General features: G+C 49.5%; 1 protein-coding gene and 1 long non-coding RNA gene across 2 annotated transcripts in view; one reads left to right on the top strand and one right to left on the bottom strand.

Annotated features, from left to right (window-relative positions):
• Nucleotides 1-200: 200 nt before the first annotated feature.
• Nucleotides 201-8,405, top strand: LOC112477324. Its single transcript, XR_003045413.1, has 5 exons — nt 201-735; nt 1,210-1,281; nt 1,525-1,786; nt 6,621-6,744; nt 7,061-8,405. It is a non-coding gene; the product is annotated as an uncharacterized LOC112477324 (long non-coding RNA).
• A 1,524-nt stretch (nt 8,406-9,929) lies between these two features.
• Nucleotides 9,930-10,283, bottom strand: part of CYLD (CYLD lysine 63 deubiquitinase) — a 41,728-nt gene continuing 41,374 nt past the window's right edge. The window contains exon 19 of the mRNA XM_025044597.1: nt 9,930-10,273. The gene's annotated coding sequence lies outside the window, so the exon portion shown is untranslated. The remainder of the gene's footprint in view (nt 10,274-10,283) is intronic.

The following is a 10,283-nucleotide window of genomic DNA, read 5'->3' as shown; positions in this document are numbered from 1 at the left end:
CAACCACGGGGTACCGACGAGGAAAAAAACAAAAACATGCACGTCATCTGCAGTCACCGAATTCTAGGCAGGCAGTGTGTTCGCTGCAAATACGCTTTTCCGTGCACTCAAATGATTTTTTTTATAAACAAAATTAGATTTATTACGATACCTAAGTTTTTATAAGCCATTCTTTTTACCTAATATATGATGAACCTTTGCTCACGTCATTAACAAAAAATGACGTTCTAGAAGAATCTGCAATGGCTGCAGAGTACTTCGTAGCCCAGCTATGCTATAAACTGACGAAGGTCCTGCACATTCGAGTTTTTCCAGTTTCTTCCCATGACAAACGACGCTATCTGTGGTCTTATGGCTAATTTTGCCCCCGCCCCGCACCCCGTGATCGTCGCTTCCTTAGAAAACGTCCCGGGAATAGAACCGCTGGGTACATCAAACATCGAGGCTCCTGGAAAATAAGCAGTCACGTGACTCCGGAGTTGTGACTTGGGGGAGGGCGGGAGAACCACCCAGAGGAGTCAGCAGTCCGAGGAGGGGTCCGCGCCCTCGCCGTCAGGGGTGCCCCCGGGGAGGGGCTTATGCGGGCGTGGCAGCGTGACCTGGTCTGACCCCTCCCCCAGCAGAGCAGGGGGCGGGGGGCAGCGCCGCGGAGGCCGGCTTACAGCTCCGGCAGGCCGCGGGAGCACCTCCGAGGCCCAGGCTTCGGGTCTGTCATCGCGTAATCCACACCGCAGAGTGAGCGAAGGCGGGGACCGGGGCTTCCTAGGGCAGTGCGGCTCCCGCCCGCACAAGACGCGGTCACTGCCAGCCTGAATCCGAGCGCAGGTCCTCCTGGAAGAGCACGGTCTCTTCCGCGCCGCAGGGTCTGGGGCGGCGCTGCGTCTAAGAGTCGCGTGGCGGGACAGGGGGTCTGAACGCTGATTCCAGGGCCCCGCTGAGAGTTTGGGGTGGGGTGGGGCGGTGCTCTGAGCCTGAATTCTTAAGCCCTCCTCATGACTTAGACACAGGTGGTCTGCAGACCCCTCTTTAGGAAACGCCGATGAGAGTGTGGTTGATTTTCATACTGAGACGCGACTTCAGCCGCTGCGAGCTTAGTCCAGGGGATTCAGGCTCACGCTGTCTTTTCCCACACCCCCTCCCCCAGAGAAGGCTGTTTCTGATGAAGGGGCTTGCCATCACGATCCTGTTATTTGCCTGCTTTCTTCCCAGGGAGCTGCGGACGTGTAATTCATTCCTCCCGGATCCGGCGGACTTCGTGCCCGTCCTGACGGCTTTCGCCCAGTAGGTGGCACTAACCCGTTTTAAATCCCATTTGTAAAAGCGGACTGAAAACGCAAGGTAGATGGAGAGACAGAAAAGGCCACACAGAGATAGTGAGCAAGGACACCCGTAGGCACTGACCAGCTGTCCCGCAATGGCACAGAGGAAGCTTAAATACTCCTGGATGCACTTTGTAATCTGCTGCGTCGCCCGGAGTCATCGCCACATTTGCTTTCCAAACTCACCTGCTGCTTTGCTTTCCAGACTTGGGATCTCGCCGCTGCCAGCAGCTGGGAGCGAAGATCACGGACATTGCCATAACCTGTCGTGACCACACGATGGCGGTGCTGCGCCGGAAGGGCGAGAGGCATAAGAAAACCTAAATCAGAAAAAGCGATCTAAAAAGACTTGAGAGTAGGACCTGAAAATTTGATCGTAGAGGGAGAAGAGAGGTGGAAAGGGAAGTGCCGATTACACCTGCACTTCACAAACATGGTTTCATTTCAAGTCCCTAAAGACTTAGGAGGTGAGCTCTATATATAACGTATCCACTTGTGGGAGGGAAGGCGTGGAACCAGGAGCTGGGGCCTCTTCTAGTGTCTCAAAAGGAATGGGGATGGCGATGTAATTCTGGCCACAGGAACAACAGTGCACGGGGTGGCTTCTGTGCATAAAAGGCTGCAAGTTCCTTCTCCCGCTCGGCAAATATTTGAGCATCTACTTTGTGCCAGGCATCATTCGAGATGCTAAGGAAAGCACGGAAGGGACTAGAGGAAGTCCGTTTCTAGTGCAAAGAGATGCCAACAAACCATTAGGTCCGGGAGAGGTGCCCTGGGGACAGTGGAGCGTGTGGGCCCCGGGAGCCTGCGGGTGCGTCTCAGATGGTGGCCGCAGGACCCGGTACTGGCTCCCGCCCACTCACTAGAGCCGACTGCTAAATCATCAGGCTCTTTGTGAGCCAATCCTTAAACACATCCCTTATTAAAGTTAAATTATATAAACTTACAATTAAATAAGTTATATCTAAAAGCTATAATTAAATACAATTAAATAAGTCATATTTAAAACTCACCACTTCCTAATTATTTTAAAATTACCTGCACCAGGCGTAAGCAAACTTTCTGGAAAGGATCGGATAGTAAATATTTTAGTCTGTGCAGGGCATAGTTTCTGTCATAACTACTCAATTCTGCCATTGTAGCGTAAAAGCAGGAGTAGATATGAAATATGAGTGGGCATGGCTGTGTTCCAAGGAAGTATTCAGAAAACCAGGCGATGGGTGGGATTCGGCTCATGGGGCCACTGCTGGCCGGCCGCTGGTCCCTGCTCGTGCCCGTGCAGTGGGACTGCTGTATACTTGCGTGCTAATCCAGTGAAATGGCTGTCTACTCGTGTGCTAATCCTATATTTTCCCCACTGCACCTTCAGCGGTCACACCGGTAGCTTGCAATCAGCCACGGTGCAAGTCTTCACATCACGAAACTGGTGAACGTTTTCTCCCTGGAGAGCCGGTTGCTAACCGTTGACCAGCACAGCACTGGCGTGTGGTCTGCGAAGATCTCCTTGAGGACGTGACTTCTGAACACAAACCCGAAACCACACTCAGTCTTTCCATCCTGCCGCTGCCCATCCCACCCCCAGCAGGCCACCTACAGGGCACAGTTTGGAAATATATCTGAGCAAAACAGCCTAAAGTCTGTGGAGAAGGCTAGAGAGTAAAATACTCATTTGTTTAAAACATATAGATTCCAATATGACAGCCCACCATGCCACGCTCCACAGAGCAGCCTTGCCTGTCTTTGGCCCAAGGCCTGGCCTCACTTATTCTGCAGGCTGGTGAGACTCGGACTGCCACCGAACAGAACCCGCCAGACAAGACCCCTGAGGTCACATTCGATGTCTCACAGAGTGGAAGGGATGGAGAAGAAGGACTCAGGAAGGCATCGCACCTCAACTGTTCAAACTCGCGTGCGACCTCATGCTCTGGAAAAGGCAATATTTCAAACAGACTCGGGTGTTATTTGTACAGTGATGATTTGCATGAATTTAAGGTTCTCATAAACTCCTTGAAAAGCGGTAAAGGGCAAAGTGGTGGATGCAAGTTGCGATTTCAGCTGTGCTTTTGTGATGAATTACTCTATTTTTACAATGTCCGGTTCACCCGATGACTTCAGTTAGACCCCAGAAACTGTTCGCCCTTCAGTAAAACTCAGCACTGCAAACAGTCCTCCAGAGCCCGCGACCCCCACAGACCTGGGGGTCCACATTCAGAGTGGGGGCTGCCCAAACTCCGAGTCCCTCCCAAGAACCCCACCTTACTAGTTAGCCTGGAGGTTTTCTCGTTCACAGCATCTCGCTTTCTGCACACTTGGGAGCATTTCCAGAATGGAGACGGCAGCATCTTCAGCGTGCTCCTCTGATGGGGACATTATTCTGGTCACCTCCTGATGCAGTGAAGCCCCTCTGCTTCCAACCCCTACCCCCAATCCCAGAGCACGTCCAACGTGTGTGTCCCAGGCTCTTTCTCAGAGTCTAGGCCGGGAGCTTCACTGCAGATTCTCTGCCTCCCCGTCGGAGCTGGTCCAAGTCCACGATCCTCTGTTTTTTAGCGGAAAGTTCCAGCAGGGAATGAGAAGCAGATTGTGTCCCCCAAAAAAACTCCGTTCCTCCGGACAGGTGGCTCCCGCTCCTGGCTGCACCGTGAACCAATGCGCAGAGCCTCGAGAAACACCGAGCGCCTGGCCCTCCCTGCAGACTCCACTGGCTCAGGCATTAGTGCCCGCGGTGTCCCAACGTGAGTGGCCGTGCTGCCAGCACTGAGATCCCCTGACTGGGCGGTACACCTATCCCCGCGGGTTCAGTGAGGGACAGTGGGCCACAGCGAGTCGCGGACGAAGGAGGGAGCCCCGCCCAGGGCAAGAGGCTGAGGGGTTCCCCCGCCAGCCGGTCAGCTCTCCTCTGACGAGAACCACTGTCACTTGATTGTCCACATCACAGGCGGGCACAAGGCATAGCCACAGGGGTAGACAGCATGGGATCTATGAAAAAGCATGCAAGCCCTTGAGTCAGACCGAAGGAGAATCAGATGACGTCAAAATGGCCATGGGTCTTTATCGCCAGTATGTTCGTTCCGCTATGGGAAGGGGGAAAGTTCTGGAATGCACTACTAATACCAATATTGCCAACTCGAGCCATTCCCGCTTTTCTACCTTGGCATAGTCAATGACAAACTCCAATTCCCGCGGAAGGCTTGTGTGTCAGTCCAAGAGAAGAGAAAGGTTCCTGCCCACCATGGCTCCGGATCGCACAGAGAGGGGAGCGTTTAGTGGGCTCCTGGCAGCTGTTGGGTCAGGGACACCCCGTTTCACAGTAAAGAGCATTGTGCCGGAGTCTAGAGATGATGAAACGAGGCTCGGGGGCGTGGCGTCTGGTGGGCGTGGCGTCTGGTGGGCGTGGCCGAGGCTGAGCCTCAATCGGGATTGGAGCTCGGAAACGCCACTGTTACGTGGAAACGCCACTGTTACGTGCGAACGACCCGAGACCACAGTCCCCTCTGCGCATCTGCGAGGTGTTCTGGAACGATCCGGGTGGTGGGAGGGGCTCGACGGGAGGAATATGAGACACGGCCCCTGCCCTCAACAGCTCACCGTCCACTTCCGACAACAGAGCATCTACGAGGATTGCCCAGGTGCGGGGTGCTCTGGGAGGCAGCGCAGTGGGACACAGAAGGAAGCGGACTAGGAGCCAAGAGACCTGGCCTGGGCCCTTTTCCCACTGTTAGCCTTAGACCGAGGTCTTAGCTTCCTTGGTCTTCAGTGTCTTCCGGCGCAGCTCTGCCCCAAAGGGACCTTCTTCCCTAGCGCCACTGCCACGGCGTAAGAAGCTGTATTCCACTCCAGTGTCCCCGTAACCCAGCGCCCTTCTCCAAAGAAATCAAGGAAAAGGAATCATAAAAATTTAATTTTAATGATACAGAAATAGTATACAGTACATTTCTTTCCACAGCAGCACTTCGTTCATATCTAAAAAAGTTTAACAAAATTAAGGATAAATCAGAGCAATCTGATTGTAAAGGGATATTTTATGCAGCGTTTTTAAAGGAGGTCTTCGGAAATAATGTGCTCTTCGGGCGTGGGGGCGGGGAAGGAGGGGGTATGCTGAACGAGAGACCAGATATGGGAAACGCAATGCAGAATGTGCTCCTTTACACCAATTTACTAATAACCACCGCTTCCCTGGGACTTTTCCTTTTTTTTTTTTTTTGATTAATGTTAATGATGGGATCTAGATCCTAAGACTTTCTGGCGTTAAAATTCCCCAGTACTATAGGCCATCTTAGAAAACAAAGCCAAGAACAGTTGAGTCTCCAATAAAATTTTTCTCTAGAAGAAATAAAAAGCAAACGGACAGTGTTTACAAGTGCAAGGGAATTCCATCTGAAGCTATGGTGACAGCTGGCCCTGACCTGTTTGTTATTCAGTGTAAGACTTAAAAAATACGATCAAACAACACTGGAACTGCTACCAAGACAGAGGGTCGGGAGGTCAGACGGGGTTCTTGAGGGACCTGCTCCAAATCCCGACGTCTGCCACAGTCGGGAAGGAGGATCGCGTCCCTCCCGCTTCCCCAGTCTCCTTGGCCATATTGTTGGTTAGCTTTTTACCCTTTGGCTGGTCCAGGGTTTAGAATACGATTCAAAGTCATTTTTGCTCTCTTTTCCCTCCAGCAAAATTTCTGAAAGGAGAAGAGACAAGTCCCCTGCGACTCTTGACTCCCTGCAGGAAGCCTCGCCTCTGACAAGTGACACAGACCCCGAGGCACAGAGACCCAGCACCGCCCCCTCCAGAGCCCACAGCACACCCCTCCCCGAGGCAGAAACCCAACCTCCATCCACAATCCCTGGAGACACAGAGACCCAGCCTCCTGGAGCCCCCTTCCCCCACCCCAGAGCCCACAAACCCCTAGGCACAGAGACCCAAGCCCCAAGCCCACTCGCTCTGTTCTAAGAGTTTAGCATCTCGCCTCCAGCCTCTCATTTGCTCAACTGTTTCCACCTAAGGTGCTCTCCTCCTCCACCCCATTTGCCTTGGGGAGCCCAAACTTTACTTTCATTGCAGAATCAGGGGTGAGCCACCAGCGTCCATCCTAGAGAAGGCGGCCTTGTTTTTAATCATAAGCCTTAGACTCTAGCTACTTTAACAAGGACATTTGCTTTATGAGAGGATCCGTCATCCCAGAGAAGAATCTTCTCGTAGAACGTTAAATGTTTCATCATACATAAGGTAGCAGATAGTAAGAAATAATTTGTTTTTCCTTTAACTTTGCATGACATTTTGTTTTTCCATTTCTTTGGTTCCCAGAGCCTCGATTTCCCTCGAAGAAATAAACTGGAAGGCAAATGTCTGAGTAAATGACATCCAGTGCCCCACTAAGACTCATGTGTGTTCCAAAGGCCGCTAAAACTTCCGGGAAACGACGGTTGAGGTATGTATGCTAAAATGCATTTCTTACGTAACTTCCTATGTAAACACAGATAAACAATATCATAAACATCCAATTACTCATGTTTGTGTAATTAGCACAATAACATATGATCACACAATCACATATATTTTGAGATCTTCTAAATCAGTGGGTTTCAAATCTGGCTGGTCGATAGGTTCACATGATGGAGCTTTTTACTGTCAAATCTCCTAGGCCCCCTTCATGAAGGGTCGGATCCAGCAGCTATGGCCTGGGTCCCAAAATTGTGTGTATTTTTTCCTATTAAATTCGCTCTTCCAAACTCCTTGTTATACAGAGGAAGACACTAAAGACCAAGGAAGCTAAGTCATCGGTCTAAGGCTAACAGTGGGAAAAGGGCCCAGGCCAGGTCTCTTGGCTCCTAGTCCGCTTCCTTCTGTGTCCCACTGCGCTGCCTCCCAGAGCACCCCGCACCTGGGCAACCCTCGTAGATGCTCTGTTGTCGGAAGTGGACGGTGAGCTATTGAGGGCAGGGGCCGTGTCTCATATTCCTCCCGACCCAATCCCAGGTAACAAACGTCTACAGAGCCCTGCTGGCTGGCAGTCAGCCAGCGAAGGACTCACGAACACATTTCCTGCTCACGGCTCTGTCTGTGGTCACCTAGGCACGTGGCGGGTACCTAGCGGATGCCGAGATCTGCCAGAGGGTAGAGACGCCTGCGTTTATGAAAATGCCATGTTCAAACAACGAGAAGTTAAGTGACGATACAAGTCTTCCCCCAGTTCCTGAATTATATGAATTGTGTGAAAAAATAAATGAATCCAAGGAAGAGAAAGCAGCCATTTACCACTAACATTTAGCAAAGGTGAATGACAAAAATCTGGAACTGTTTTTAGGGGATGATCCTCAGCAGTTGTAATGACAATATTTTATTGAGTTTTGTTACTGTTTCTCTTGGTTTTCAACGTGTCTCAGAAAACACTCCTTTGTGGATGGAGTCCAACTCCTTTATAAAGCTGAGCGCGAGTGACTGAACACACTTAGTCTCTATATTCTGACATGGTTGCCTCTCTCTCCCCGCTATGTACCAATTTACACACACACACCCACTTGCACATGTGTATTTATTTGGAGGTGGGGGAACATGACTTGTTATATATCCTATTTGTAGCTCTGAATCATAGACATGTTATAATTCTATGACACTGCCATGTTATTTATAGCTACGATATGGCAAAAGGAATAACCAAAACATGTAAAAAGCCAACGGGAAAATGTTTTTAAAAATTTAAGATTAAACATTAAATAAATCCACAGGCACATGGGCCACCAGTGCCGCTTAGCTCAGCCCTGCCGGTGTCCACGTGACACCCAGGCTCTGCTGGAGCAGGGACAAGGAGGGACTGGCCGGAGGGGACACCAGGGTGGGGAACAACCCCCCGCCGCTGGCCCGGGTCGCTCCTCAGTGCACCTGCCCCCAGGGAACGCAGGAAGTATATAAAGCTCCACTCGAAGAAAATGTCCTTAGAAATCATTTCTGGATGAGGCCCTTCCTGCTTGAGACCCCACACCCGTGCGACAAGTCCTCCTCAAGTCTCCTGCCACGAGAGGCCAGCAGAACAGACCTTCCTCAATTTGCATTTTGTGTGACTTTTTACAGAAAAGGCTCTTTTTTTGGGGGGGGGACTTCTAAATCGTCTTACCTAGATTCGATGCCTAATCATTCCTCCAGCAAACTTTTAAAATCACACCAAGAAGCTCATTCATCCATTTATTCATTCCACACACATTTATTAAGGGGTGACTGGATCTGCAGCTGGTCAGGCTGGAAGAGACCTCAGACATCGTGTGTCCCATGCCCTCGTCTACCTGACCGGGCAGCCATCTCGTCAGCCCACCCAGGCACTGGGCAGAATCTCACGCAAAGTTACGTGCCTTTCCATTTCAAAAACGAAACGTTACAAGATGAAGGGACTTTTGTACTTTATCATGACTTATAAAGCTAATATTAGCAAAATGGAATGATAGAATCAAAGGTTAAACATGCCTTAAAAAATAACTGCACAGTTTATAAAGATTCTTTCCATTTTGGGGGGATATTAAATGCTTTACGAAGTCATATGCTGTATATACATGACAACTTTTCTGTCTTACCGCAGAACAACACTCGGAGAAGACACCAGCCACGCACACAGCACATGCCACAGACCAGCATTTATAATCTATATTCTCATCCACGACATCCACTTGTGGTCTAGACACACACACGGATATTAGCTAAGAAAACATCCATTTTCTACTTAATCAGGAGGAGGAGGAAGTTGCTGCTACCATTTAAATAAAATATCTGATTGGTAACTGTCATTATTTCAAATGCAACCAGACAGAATTCAGAGAGCGGCTGACTGACGAACAGATTGAGTTCACATTCCAGGCAGTCTTTTTAAAGTTGGGTATCTAATATAGCTCTTCAGGGAAATTTTGATGAGTAATTTTATAGACCCTTTATTTTCTTATGAACCATATGTTTCTGTAGGATTATATTTATCACTCCAACCCTTTAATAAAATTTACTGTGCCTACTGCATAAAATAGAGCAGTGATCCCCAACCTTTGTGGCACCAGGGACCAGTGCTCCCATGAGAATCTAACATCCAGTGATCTGAGGCAGAGCTCAGGCGGTGATGCCAGCGCTGGGGAGCAGCTGCGGATATAGACGGAGCTTCTCTCGCTGGCCCACCGCTCACCTCCTGCTGTGCGGCCCGGTTCTTAACAGGCCACAGACCCGTACCAGTCCACAGCCTGGAGGATGGGGACCACTGAGTTAAAGAGCCTCAAAAAAAAAAAAAAAAATGATTAGCTGACAGTTACTATTATGATCAAAGGGCTTCAAGAGCTGTATACTCTAATCCCCCAGAGAAATTATATCAAAAATGGATGTTTTACGACAAAATCACTCATGTATCTCAAGCCCAGAACAAAGAGGAAACACCATCATGAAGGGACTTAATGCTTTTTGCCCACTACTGCAGAAACACAGAAACTCGGCAGACTGCAGACATGCAGGAATCAGCGTGACGTAGGAAAGAATTAGCACATCAAATCCAGCACAACTTTCTAACCGGATTGAGAGGAGACTCTTAATAAAACCAAAACATTTCTTCCGCAAGGCCACCGTTAGCTATAAAGGAAAAATGATTTCATATCCTTGGTCCATAAAGAAGACACATTTATTTATATTCTCAACGGACTAAAAGAGGGTTTAAACTGTCACAATTAAAATCTTATGCTTCCAAAAATATCATATGATCGATGCACTTAACTTAAAGCTTCAGTTATTAATAACTTCATTTAGACTTCTTAAAAAACCAACACAAACATACTTTCTAGTGCAAAATGCTTCTTATTAAATACTTCAGTAACACAAAAGCAATTTGATTTTGAACAAGGGAATTGTCTTCTGAAGGGTCATCACCGCAGACATCCATTGCCGGCAATGGACAGCGAACACGCCCGCCAGCCCGAGGGGCGGGCCACACCGCATCGGGCGCGCGGGGCG

Source organism: Pteropus alecto, unplaced genomic scaffold, assembly GCF_000325575.1.
Source record: "Pteropus alecto unplaced genomic scaffold, ASM32557v1 scaffold123, whole genome shotgun sequence".
Lineage (NCBI taxonomy): Eukaryota > Metazoa > Chordata > Mammalia > Chiroptera > Pteropodidae > Pteropus > Pteropus alecto.
Note: the sequence above shows the minus strand (reverse complement) of the source record. Positions and strands in the feature narration are given on the sequence as shown.